Source organism: Bos taurus, chromosome 7 (genome assembly GCF_002263795.3).
Source record: "Bos taurus isolate L1 Dominette 01449 registration number 42190680 breed Hereford chromosome 7, ARS-UCD2.0, whole genome shotgun sequence".
NCBI lineage: Eukaryota > Metazoa > Chordata > Mammalia > Artiodactyla > Bovidae > Bos > Bos taurus.
This window is the reverse complement of record NC_037334.1, coordinates 95,791,623-95,805,365: the sequence shown is the minus strand read 5'-3', so window position 1 is coordinate 95,805,365 and position 13,743 is coordinate 95,791,623. Positions and strand designations below refer to the sequence as shown.

At 36.8% G+C, this 13,743-nt stretch overlaps 1 long non-coding RNA gene across 1 annotated transcript in view; it reads right to left on the bottom strand.

The window, feature by feature from the left end:
• LOC104968993 (uncharacterized) overlaps positions 1-13,743 on the bottom strand; it is a 192,618-nt gene that overhangs the window by 177,596 nt on the left and 1,279 nt on the right. The window contains exon 2 of the long non-coding RNA XR_009495407.1: positions 7,679-7,789. This is a non-coding gene — a long non-coding RNA (uncharacterized lncRNA). The remainder of the gene's footprint in view (positions 1-7,678; positions 7,790-13,743) is intronic.

Sequence of the window (13,743 nt, the reverse complement as noted above, 5' to 3'; positions counted from 1 at the left end):
TTACTGGCCTCAAGATATGCCTAGTACCAACGGTCAGGGATGCTGTTCAATTTAATCAATTTATTTTTTGAGCTCCCAGTCTTTCCAGAGCAACAAAGGGTAATCATTTTTTCAGGTAATATAAACTCAGGAACATGGTGTTTCTAGGATTAATCTCAAACCATGGGCAGTTCTCTTTGCTGCAACACCAAGAAAATGACCAGAGAAGACAAAGAGGGAATCATAACAGTTAGCCTTTACTGAGCACTTAGCATGTGGCAAGCCCTGTTCTAAAAGATTTACATGACTGAGTCACCTCCAGTTCTTATGAAGAGTCGCCAGTTTTATTTCCCCTAGTGCACAGATAAGGAAGCTGAAGTTTCAGGTTAAAACAACAGTGCTAGTAAGGGGCAGAGGGGACTCATACCCTCAACTGCTCAAACTACTAAACGTCAAAATAGTCCATGCGAATGAAGATAGAAGTACTGCAAGCCTGAGTTCTCCTTTTAGCTCTGTCAGATCAATTAGGCAAACTCTGGCGGACTCAGCCTATGACTGAGGTTACGTGTCTGTAAAATGAAATTGGTGGTACCAGTGTAGTGAGAAGCTAGTAAATGTTAAGTCCTTATGAAGAGCATACAGTACTGTATAAGTGCCAGTTATCATTATATTCCTATAATCATGGGGCACATGGGCCAGATCTAAACCTTCCAGATGAAGTAAAGAAATAGAAATGAAGTGACTGTGTTACTGTTCAATCACACAGATAGAATCATAGGCAGGTTCTAACAGCAGGAGGGCAAAATGGAGGGGTGAAGTCAAGTTTTCTAAAAGATGCTCCTTTGATGGCTATCTATGTGTGCCTCAAGGTCTGACTGCCACTCTTGATACTGACTGCAGGATCCACTGGGCTCGAGCTTTCACAATACATTTACATCATATTTCACACATCAACTCAATATAGTACCTAATTTTTTTAAAGTGCCATTTTTAGAGACTGTGTTTGGAGGAGCAACTTTCTAGTCTTTCTAGTTCTTCCCATTAGCCTAAACTCAATGACTATTTTCCACCATGAAATCAAATGCCAAGAGTTCAAAGAGGAAGGAGCTGGTACCCTGGTCACACCAGCTGCATGAGCCACAGGTGACTCACTTCACTCTTCTGCATTTCAGTGCACTGGAGTCCATCAAATCTGTCTTGCTTCTCTCAGCAGGATTACAGCAAAAATCTACTCAGAATATGCAAGACTATGATCGAAAGAAATAAAAGAGGAAGGGGAGCATACTGGAGTAGAAGAAGAGAAGAGAATGATGTGTGAATTGGGTACCAAAGCCAGGCAGGCTTAAGCTTGGAAATCAAGCAACCAATGTGCCTCCAAAACCGTGCCACATCCTCCCCACTGGAAAAACGCTTTGACAGCGAACTGTGTGCTAACTAAGGTGCTACTTTCTTAATAAAAGTAACTCATTAACTTGCACTAGGTATATCATATAACTGCATCAGGTGAGTTCCCACTACAGCCCTTTTTACATATGAAGAAATGAAAGCACGCAAGCGTCAAAACCATGACCAAACTTCCCGAGGGAATAAAAGTAGCAGAACCGGGATCCTACCCCGGACAGTCTGGCCCCAGAGCCCGCTCTTGCCTCTGCACTTACTGCTTCTCAAAAGAGTGTCCATGTCGAGTTTGGGATCTGTTTGTCAAATGCTGTCAGTTTTCCAATCAACTCTCAATTCACCTTGCAAATAAAATTAAAGGCACTGCTTCTGCTTTTTCTAGTGATAAAGCACCAGAAAAGAATAAACCGGATCACCAGCCACCGCCCTCTACAAACCACTTTCTCAAAGCTGTTTTTCCCAAGCTTTCCCAGTGACAAAGCCCCATATTTCCCCAAGTGTAGGTGTGGCCCCAGAGTCCTGATTAACCTGGACTGAAGAGTCAGAAGAACATGAATAGCCTAAATTGACTCCTTCACCTTGCTAACATCTGTTCCATCTCCCCTACCACCACACACACACACACACAAGTCCATCTCTTTCCCAAATTTGTGGGCTGGGAAGGAACTCTTGGCCACAATTATTTTTGCACCAAAATATACTTTCTCAAATAGTAATTTTGTAGTGGAGAATAATCTGGACAATGCCACTTAAGTGATCAGAGATAGCATCTCTAGTAATTTAGACATGTGGATATCTGTACCTCCTGACACCAGCAGTGAAAATGACATAACATTACTTCCTGGGATATAAATTTCTTCCTGGGATGTAACAAGCCAGACCTGGCCAATACACGTTTGCTTAAGATATTAGGCCTGTTGTCCTCTTCCTTGCTGTGAGTAAAGAGCTATGGCTGCAGTGTGACTGGGTTTGGACAACGCAGGAAAGAGTCTGCAGGAGGCTTCAGGGAAAAGAGTACAGACACAAATGCTCAGAGGAGACAGCAGATACCACAACTGATTGTGTAAGTCAAGCTTAAGACAAAGTTTTCTTTAAATCTCTGACTCTTGCTATGCTTTGTTTTCCTACTTTTGATAGAGTGAAGGATACCTGAACTTTATCATAAGAAAAAAAAAGCAGAGGTAAACAAAATTGCAGAAATTTACCCTTTGTCTCAGTGTCTGATAATGGTGGGAATTCACCATTATCAGACACTGATAATGTATTTCTTAGTTTTCTTCTTTTTTAATGTCTTTTTTAAGAAGTCAGAAAACCAGATTTGCACTAGACAACTGTCAAGTTTAAGCGTCAGAAATCAGCTCAGAATTTTAAGGTGATGCGCAGTGGACCGATTCTACTTTCTCAGACTTGTTTGCTCTTTGCAGTGAGTTAGTGGTGCTCAAAGAGGCCTGCGAAGGCAGCTGAGGACTGAGACCTCTGCGCTAGGGTGGAAAGCAATCTAAGACTCCCCAGCGTCAGTTGTAGGATTGGTCATCTTCAGGTTCTATTTCTAGCAGGACCACTGAGGGATAAACAACAGTAATAGATTGAACCTAACTTTTCCTTTGCTTCTCATCTCCTTCCAGTGAACGCTGGGATTAATCTGCCTGTTGATTAAATAAACGTAATCCTTGAAGGACTGCACTGAAGCTGTTGTAAATAGGCAAGGAAAAGCAGGCCTCAAACAATTGTTTCTAACTGTGGTTCTAAGAGTGGACCAACCCTGATCCCAGATATGACAAGTAAGAAATACACTCAGTAAGACTGAAAAGCCATCTCTTGGCTTGTGGAATAATAAATAACGAGGATCACAAGGTACAAGGGCCTGTGGAAGTGAAATTATTTTCATTTTATCAAATTGGATATTATTAATATACTTTGGTTCTTTTCATCACGACTTCAACAATTATTTTTGCACTGAAATATTCTTTCTCAAACAGTAATTTTGTAGTGGAGAATAACCTGGACAATGCCAATTTATTCAAGTGGTCAGAAACAGGATCTCTAGTAATTTAGACATGTGGATATCTGTACCTCCTGACACCAGCAGTGAAAATGACATAACATCACTTCCTACTAAAAAAAAACAAAAAAAAGCATAATTCTAACCTAATCATGAGAAATTTGAAGAAGCTCTTTAGAATAGCTAATAGTAGTATACCAATGGTAATGTCTTGGTTTAGCTAACTAGTACTATAGTTACATAATATGGGAAAGCTGAGTGAAAGATAAATGAGCCCTATATACTGTCTTTACAACTGTTTGTAAATCTAAAATTACTTCATGATGAAAAGCTAGAAAAGATCTTGTTTTTATAACCTCACCCCTAAGTCTTTTTTAAACAATTTAAAAGGATTTAAATCTACTACTTGCTATATTTATGTTGTCTAAATTAACTAATTCAACATCAGTATTTGCTTTTAAATGTTGAACAATGCTTAAATGCATGAACCACAGGAGACAGAATACCACAGAATGGGAAAATATGGATTGTCAATGACTATTTTTTACTTGCTTTCTGTCTGCTGAAGGGCATGGTGATTGTTTATGTTTCTAGACTTTTTTCTTTTTTTATTATGGGAACTTCCTTTTGTTTCTAAACACTTTTGCTTTCTTTATTATACAAACCTCCACTTCACCCTTTCTTTGGGGAATTGCTCTTTCCTTACTGAAAACACTGAACTGATGATGTACCTACAAGTCATACTAAAGCTAATACCCTCCTTAAACTTTCAAATACAGTGTCGGTCACACGGTCTACATCCAGCCAATCAAAACACACTGACCCAGGGTGAAGGTATCCGTATCAGTGAAGCCTAGCACGCATAGTTTTGCTCTGGGACTTTCACACTGAGGACTGAAAGGAAATCCTCTTTCCCCCCTTATATTATGAACTCAAAAGCTGTGATCTCAGAAGTGGCAATGGTCACATATGTCACCCTGTGGAAAACCCGGGAAATGAGAACTATGAAGATGTAGAAGCTGAGAAATGAGAGCGGGGATGAGGAGGGCACTTGATAAAAGCTATTTAAGTCTCTGATTCCAGTCTCTTGGGCCAGTTCTATATTTCATTTTTCATGCTTTAATAACATAACCCAATATATTTCCCTTCTTGTGCTTAAGCTGGTTTTAGTTAGGACACAGCTCTTTGTCTAAACCAAAATAAGTTTGATTCATCCAAGATGACTTTTGTTGTATACCAATACTACCTGCGACTAATTCAAGGGGAGGGGACAGATAATATGGGTAAATGTCAATGAAGAATAAATCCATTATAAAAGGGAGACACCTGAACCAGCGTCAAAGATCACTGAGGAATACTAGAAGGCAGAATAAAGATCAGTGCTGAAAGATGAGCTGGTCAAAAATTCTCAGTTCCAAGAATGAAAAGAAAGTAAGTTTTATGAACTAGATCAATGGGCAATCATCAATTCCAGATCAAAGTATTAAAGTTTTGGTTTGAATTACTCACAAAATAAATTTTGATCACTGACACCCAGCATGACATGGAGAGAGTCAATCCTATAGAAACTGTATATCTAGACTTCTACATAACATGTAACAAGGTCTTCTCCTACTCTTTTGAACAGTCACTGGTGAGGGAGAGTTGAAACTGCTTCTAAAGCATACTATTATTAAATTAACTTGTAAGGAAGTTTCTAGTAGTTCTGTCTTTTCTCTTTCAATAAATTAACTAACTTAAATCTTTTTATTAATAACCTGAACGAAGCTACTAATAGAAAGCTGACTTCATTTGTATACACCATAAAGCTCAGAGCAAATCAATGGATGATAAAATCAAGATTCCAAACCTCCTGCATCCATATACACAGATAACAAGAACACAAAAACTGCAAATCAGGGTGGAAATGTGGCTTAATAGCACGTGACTATAAATAGAGATTATTGTAAATTACTTGTTCGACAAGGAAAAAGTAAACCTAACTCAGTTTTATGCTATCGTGGCAGACGGATAGTTTCTAGAAAGAGGTGAAATTCTTGTTCTAATCAACACAGGTTTGGCTGACTATATTACATTTAATTTTGGGTGCCATATTTTTAAAAGTATGTTTGAAAGATCCTGTTCAGACAAGAGTAACCAGAATGCTAAATCATTAAAACAGATTGAGAATGTTTAACCTAAAGTAAGAAAACTTAGACAAGACATAATAAATCTGTCTTCCAAATCAGAAAAGCTGTCACACACACAAAAAAGCTTAATGCCTACCAGTGTGGTGCAGTAGGGAAAAATTAGCATGACTGGAGGAAAACATTGAGCAAAGATTTATGTCATTATAAGGAAAGGTTTTGTAACCATTTGAGCTAACCCAAACCAAAGAATAGGCTGTTTGGGGAGAGACCCTGAATTACCTATTTGATAGAAATATTCCTTTTTAAAAATTTCTAATTTTATTGGCATATAGTTGATTTACAATGTTGTGTTAGTTTCAGGTGTACAGCGAAGTGACTCAGTTATATATGCACATTTGTTTATTTTTTTAGATTCTTTTCTAACATAGGTTATCACAGAGTATTGAGTAGAGTGCCCTGTGCTACACAGTAGGTCCTGGCTGCTTCATCTCAAGCTCCTGATTTACCCCCTCCATTTCCACTCTGGTAACCGTAAGTTTGTTCTTGCTATCTGTAAGTCTGCTTCTGTTTTGTAAATAAGTTCATTTTTATCTTTATTTGTTTATTAGAGTCCACACATGAGTGATATCACTTGCATGTCTTTTTCTGAGTTGCTTCACTTATTATGATAATCTCTAGACTCATGGTGTTATTTTATTTTTATAGGTAAATAATATTTCATTGTTTATTTGCACCATGTATTTTTTATCCACTCAAGTCTGTAAAATTTGAAGTTACAGCTGACACTACAGAAATTAAAAGAATCATGAGACTACTACAAATAACTACATGCCAAAAGATGGGCAACCTGAAAGAAATAGACAAATTCTTAAAAAAGATAAAGCCTTCCAGGACTGAACCAGGAAGAAATAGAAAATATGAACAGATCAATCCCAAGTACTGAAATTGAAACAGTGATTTTAAAACTTCCAACAAACAGAAGTCCAGGATAAGATAGTTTCACAGGTGAATTCTATTAAACATTTAGAGAAAAGTTAACACCTACCCTTCTGAAACTCTTCCAAAAATCACAGAGGAAGGAACACTCAAATTCATTCTATGAGGCCACCATTACCTTGATACCAAAACCAAAGATAACACACAAAGAATAAAATTATAGGCCAATATCACTGATGAACATAGATGCAAAAATACTCAACAAAACTGAATCCAACAATACACTAAAAGGATCATATACCCACAATCGAGTGGGATCTATCTCAGGGATGCAAGAATTCTTTAATATCCACAAATCAATCAATGTGAAACACCATATTAACAAAGTGAAGAATGAAAACCATATGATCATCTCAACAGATGCACAAAAAGCTTTTGACAAAATTCAATACTGATTCATGATAAAAAAGCTCTCCGGAAAGTGAGAATAGAGGAAACTTATCCTAACACAAAAAAGGTCATGTATGACAAACCCATAGTTAATGTCATTCTCAATGGTGAAAAGGAATATTCCTTAGGAGTTTCATATATTTAAGAACGTGTTAACTAGATCAATGCTTCTCAAACTTTAATTGTATATGAATCAACATGGACTCATTAGAAAAGCCAGTTCTGATTCAGTAGTGTTGGGGTGGGGGGTGATAGACCAAATGAATTTCTAAAAAGCTCCAAAGTGATGCCTATCATGTAGTATGTGAACCACACTCTGAGAAGCAAGGAACCAGATAACTGTTAAGGTTACTTTTTGATACTGACAGTCTATAATTTTCACTAAAAAAAAAAAAAAAAAAATACACTTCAGGAACAGCAAAAGCAATTATATTCTGTGTTTTCCATACAAAAATGGTAGTGTTTGAGAGCACAGAGGAAGCAGGAGCATTGCCTAGAATTCAAAACTTTCTCAGTAAATGCAAATTTTTAAGGACCCCATTCTAAAGTAAAAAAAGAAATATTAATAAATATTTGCATATGACTACATTTAATTACCTACTTTCACTGGAAGTGACAAGTCATGTTCAATAATTGGAATTAATAACACTCATTTCTTCAATTTTAATAATTCAACTTTGTATTAAATTCAATACTTTGTCCAGTTCACTCAATAAGTCCTTTATAATTACTTATCCACTCTGGAGCCTTTCAGTGTACAGACTTTGCTTTATTATCCTCTTACCTTCATTCCTGTAGATAGAACTTCCTAGCCTGTAGGATTATAGATGTGCCTCAAGATATTTGGTCTTTTCATCCTTTGGGAGGGCCATGCAAGCAGCCTGATCCTGGGCTCCTGGGGAGAAGATTCAACCAGGTCGGCAATTAGTCAATCATGATTAGTGACACCTAGCACTCATTGGCCTGGCCTCAAGAGAGTGAGCTCAACCAAGCTGGGTGTCTGTCTTGCTATCACCTTTGTGCTGCAAGTACGCCAGTTTTTATCTTAGGAGAAGGAACTATGGATCTGTTGGAGAAGTTCATGTCCTAAGTGGTTAATTAGCATACCATCCCCACCAAAATTTGGCCATGGGAGGTTAGACGATGAGAAAGAAGCTTTTGGCAGGTATATCTTTAGGCAATGGCACCAATGTCAGTCTTCCCATGCATTAAATACCTTTATCCATTTGTGGCAAAGTAGGTTCATTGTAACATTTCTAAAAGGCACATGTATTTTTCAATATAGAAAAATGATTTTGTAATGCTTTATAAAATTTAGGTGAATTCTAAATTTACAGCAACCTCTTATGAAATTCCTAAGGTAAATTTAGCAAGGAGCTAAAAGGAAGAATTGCTATATTTAAGATCAAATGTTGCAAATTTTTAATGATTGTAAAAGTTGTTTCAAAATTTTATTCTCTTCTACAAAATTGTTTTTTCATTGACAGTAGCCATAAACAATTAAAAAAGACTGACACTGGAATGTTTTGATTAGAAATGATATAGGCTTTCAAGCATAAAATCTGAGATTAAATGGTTACATTGGTGGAAGTATATTTATAGTTCTTAATTTAATGTTATCTATATTCAATTTTTGGAGAAGGCAGTGGCACCCCACTCCAGTACTTTTGCCTAGAAAATCCCATGGACAGAGGAGCCTGGTAGGCTGCAGTCCATGGGGTCGCTAGAGTCAGACACGACTGAGCGACTTCCCTTTCACTTTTCACTTTCATGCATTGGAGAAGGAAATGGCAACCTACTCCAGTGTTCTTGCCTGGAGAATCCCAGGGATAGGAAGCCTGGTGAGCTGCCGTCTACGGGGTCACACAGAGTCGGACACTACTGAAGCAACTTAGCAGCAGCAGCATATTCAATTTTAGTATATTGCTCCAAATATTATATTGTATTTTCTTGTCAAAACTGTATCACATTTTTAAAAATGCAAAAAATAGCTTTAGTAAGTGCTATACAGATATTCCCAAATGTCTTCCAGCTTACCCCATGTGTCATGCAAATATTATAATTTTCTACTTGGGAAAAAAATACTGCTATGGGTATATTTCCCTCTATAATATGTTCTATTACCAAATATCTCTAGTATAAGTACAGACTAATTAATCACATACTTGTCTTAGTATATAGCTACTATTTTTTTATTTTTCTTTTTTTAAATATAAATTCATTTATTTTAATTGGAAGCTAATTACTTTACAATATTGTATTGGTTTTGCCATACATTGACATGAATCAGCCATGGGTGTACCCCATGGCTGAACCCATCCTGAACCCCCCTCCCATCTCCCTCCCCATCCCATCCCTCTGGGTCATCCCAGTGCACCAGCCCCAAGTATCCTGTATCATGCATCAAACCTGGACTGGCGATTCATTTCACATATGATAATATACATGTTTCAATGCCATTCTCCCAAATCATCCCACCCTCTCCCTCTCCCACAGACTCCAACCGACTGTTCTATACATCTGTGTCTCTTTTGCCATCTTTCTAAATTCCATATATATGTGTTAGTATACTGTATTGGTGTTTTCCTTTCTGGCTTACTTCACCCTGTATAATAGGCTCCAGTTTCATCCACCTCATTAGAACTGATTCAAATGTATTCTTTTTAATGGCTGAGTAATACTTCATTGTGTATATGTACCACAGCTTTCTTATCCATTCATCTGCTGATGGACATCTAGGTTGCTTCCATGCCCTGGCTATTATAAACAGTGCTGTGATGAACATTGGGGTACACGTGTCTCTTTCAATTCTGGTTTCCTTGGTGTATATGCCCAGCAGTGGGACTGCTGGGTCATACGGCAGAAGAACCCCAGGGTTAGTAGAAGGAAAGAAATCTTAAAAATTAGGGCAGAAATAAATGCAAAAGAAACAAAAGAGACCATAGCAAAAATTAACAAAGCCAAAAGCAGGTTCTTTGAGAAGATAAATAAAATTGGCAAACCATTAGCCAGACTCATCAAGAAACAAAGGGAGAAAAATCAAATCAATAAAATTAGAAATGAAAATGGAGAGATCACAACAGACAACATAGAAATGCAAAGGATCATAAGAGACTACCATCAGCAATTATATGCCAATAAAATAGACAACTTGGAAGAAATGGACAAATTCTTAGAAAAGTACAACTTTCCAAAACTGAACCAGGAAGAAATAGAAAACCTTAACAGACCCATCACAAGCATGGAAATTGAAACTGTAATCAGAAATCTTCCAGCAAACAAAAGCCCAGGTCCAGATGGCTTCATAGCTGAATTCTACCAAAAATTTAGAGAAGAGCTAACACCTATCCTGCTCAAACTCTTTCAGAAAATTGAAGAGGAAGGTAAACTTCCAAACTCATTCTATGAGGCCACCATCACCCTAATACCAAAACCTGACAAAGATCCCATAAAAAAAGAAAACTATAGGCCAATATCACTGATGAACATAGATGCAAAAATCCTTAACAAAATTCTAGCAATCAGAATCCAACAACATATTAAAAAGATCATACATCACGACCAAATGGGCTTTACCCCAGGGATGCAAAGATTCTTCAATATCTGCAAATCAATCAATGTAATACACCACATTAACATATTGAAAAATAAAAACCATATGATTATCTCAATAGATGCAGAGAAAGCCTTTGACAAAATTCAACATCCATTTATGATATAAAAAACCCTCCAGAAAGCAGGAATAGAAAGAACATACCTCAACATAATAACAGCTATATATGACAAACCCACAGCAAACATTATCTTCAATGGTGAAAAATTGAAAGCATTTCCCCTAAAGTCAGGAACAAGATAAGGGTGCCCACTCTCACCACTACTATTCAACATAGTTTTGGAAGTTTTGGCCACAGCAATCAGAGCAGAAAAAGAAATAAAAGGAATCCAAATTGGAAAAGAAGAAGTAAAACTCTCACTGTTTGCAGATGACATGATCCTCTACATAGAAAACCCTAAAGACTCCACCAGAAAATTACTAGAGCTAATCAATGAATATAGTAAAATTGAAGGATATGAAATCAACACAAAGAAATCCCTTGCATTCCTATACACTAACAATGAGAAAACAGGAAGAGAAATTAAGGAAACAATTCCATTCAACATTGCAATTAAAAGAATAAAATACTTAGGAATATATCTACCTAAAGAAACAAAAGACCTAGATATAGAAAACTATAAAACATTGAAGAAAGAAATCAAAGAGGACACAAATAGGTGGAGAAATATACCGTGTTCATGGATCGGAAGAATCAATATAGTGAAAATGAGTATACTACCCAAAGGAATCTATAGATTCAATGAAATCCCTATCAAGCTACCAATGGTATTTTTCACAGAGCTAGAACAAATAATTTCACAATTTGTATGGAAATACAAAAAACCTCGAATAGCCAAAGCAATCTTGAGAAAGAAGAATGGAACTGGAGGAATCAACCTGCCTGACTTCAGGCTCTACTACAAAGCCACAGTCATCAAGACAATATGGTACTGGCACAAAGACAGAAATATAGATCAATGGAACAAAATAGAAAGCCCAGACATAAACCCATGCACCTATGGATACCTTATCTTTGACAAAGGAGGCAAGAATATACAATGGAGAAAAGATAATATCTTTAACAAGTGGTGCTGGAAAAACTGGTCAACCACTTGTAAAAGAATGAAACTAGAACACTTTCTAACACCATACACAACAATAAACTCAAAATGGATTAAAGATCTAAACATAAGACCAGAAACTATAAAACTCCTAGAGGAAAACATAGGCAAAACACTCTCCTACATAAATCACAGCAGGATCCTCTATGACCCACCTCCCAGAATATTGGAAATAAAAACAAAAATAAACAAATGGGACCTAATTAAAATTAAAAGCTTCTGCACAACAAAGGAAACTATAAGCAAGGTGAAAAGACAGTCTTCAGAATGGGAGAAAATAATAGCAAATGAAGCAACTGGCAAACAACTAATCTCAAAAATATACAAGCAACTCCTGCAGCTCAATTCCAGAAAAATAAATGACCCAGTCAAAAAATGGGCCAAAGAACTAAACAGACATTTCTCCAAAGAAGACATACAGATGGCTAACAAACACATGAAAAGATGCTCAACATCACTCATTATCAGAGAAATGCAAATCAAAACCACAATGAGGTACCATTTCACGCCAGTCAGAATGGCTGCAATCCAAAAGTCTACAAGCAATAAATGCTGGAAAGGGTGTGGAGAAAAGGGAACCCTCTTACACCGTTGGTGGGAATGCAAACTAGTACAGCCACTATGGAGAACAGTGTGGTGATTCCTTAAAAAACTGGAAATTTACCCAAAGAAAACATGTAAGTCTATATAACAGTTGGGAAATGTTAGATCTAAGTTATTTCCTCACTTCTTCCCTTATGCTTCTTGAAGAAAAAAAAAACTGAAAAATTACTCTGAAGGGCTGGCAATACTCTTTTTCTTGACCTGAATGGTTATATGGTGTTCACTTTGTGATAAATCATTGGGTACATGGTTTTATACACTCTAGTATATCTACTTTATTTCACTGTAACAAAAGGTTTGAAGTTTTTATTTTCTAATACTAAAGAGATATGGTGATCTACAGATCTCTGAACATCTTTTACCTCCTGTTTATAATACCTCACTACCCTCCAAGAAAACCTAATAAATGATTAACTGTATCACTGTGCAGCTGGGAGCAGTCATGAAAGGCATGAGACTTGATAATTCATAATAGAAACAGTCCTTTGCAGTTTCTGAATTATCCTGTTTCCTGCATAAATTAATCAGATGAATCAAATGCTATTAAAACCAACTTAAGGGTGATAATTGGGACTTCTAATTTATGATATAAAATATGACAGTGATGGGCTTGGAGGTTATTACTATGATCTTCATAGCAGGACAGGGTTAGCCCTTGATATGACAAATTTAAGATGACTCCTACTTCTATATTTGCACCCTTAGCCTTGGCAAACATTCATCCTTTCTGCATCCCAGAAACTGTGGCAATTAAGGTCCATCAGATAAAATTCAGAGAATTTCAAAATAAATTACTATATATATATATATATATTTGGATGGGGATACTATGTTTCTATTGTGAGAATTTAGTTTGTACTTTTAAGTATATCAACTGAATGTTTATTCCAGGTGCGTTGGGTGCTCCGTTTAAGATAAATGATTCATTAATGAGACACCGGCTTCCTTAATTATTTACTTGAACTGCCAACTGATTTGCTTGAAGAATAATAAGGGCAAACATGTTCCTGCTCTAACCATTCCTACCATTATTAAACATTTGCAACAAATGTCTCTTGTTTTGCTAGCACACAGTTAACATCTGTCTGCTGTAAGAATGAAATACCTTAGAGAGCTTGAGTCCACAACTCAGCTGAGATACGAAAAGACAGCTCACCTAGCCATCAATACTCACACATGTGAATTTACAGTGCCAACAGAAAAACTATCAATCTGAGTCCATTCTACAGCAGCTCATGTGAGAGTTACATTATTGTAATAGACTTAACTGCATCACATGGTTTATTAACATTGGCATTTGTTCTCATTAAGAAGCTTTATATTTAAAGAAATTATTGATCTCCTCCACATTTATGAAAACATGGAGGCAAATGAAAAATCCGTACTAGCCTTATCCTCCATCAAGCCTCCATTTCATTTGCTTTCTGTCAAGAGTTATCTCTTGCTTCCTTTCTCCACAAGCGCATATGCTTTCTCCCACTCTTAACCCTTTTCTCTTTTCTCTAGAATAGGCTGCGCCCCCCAGCGGTT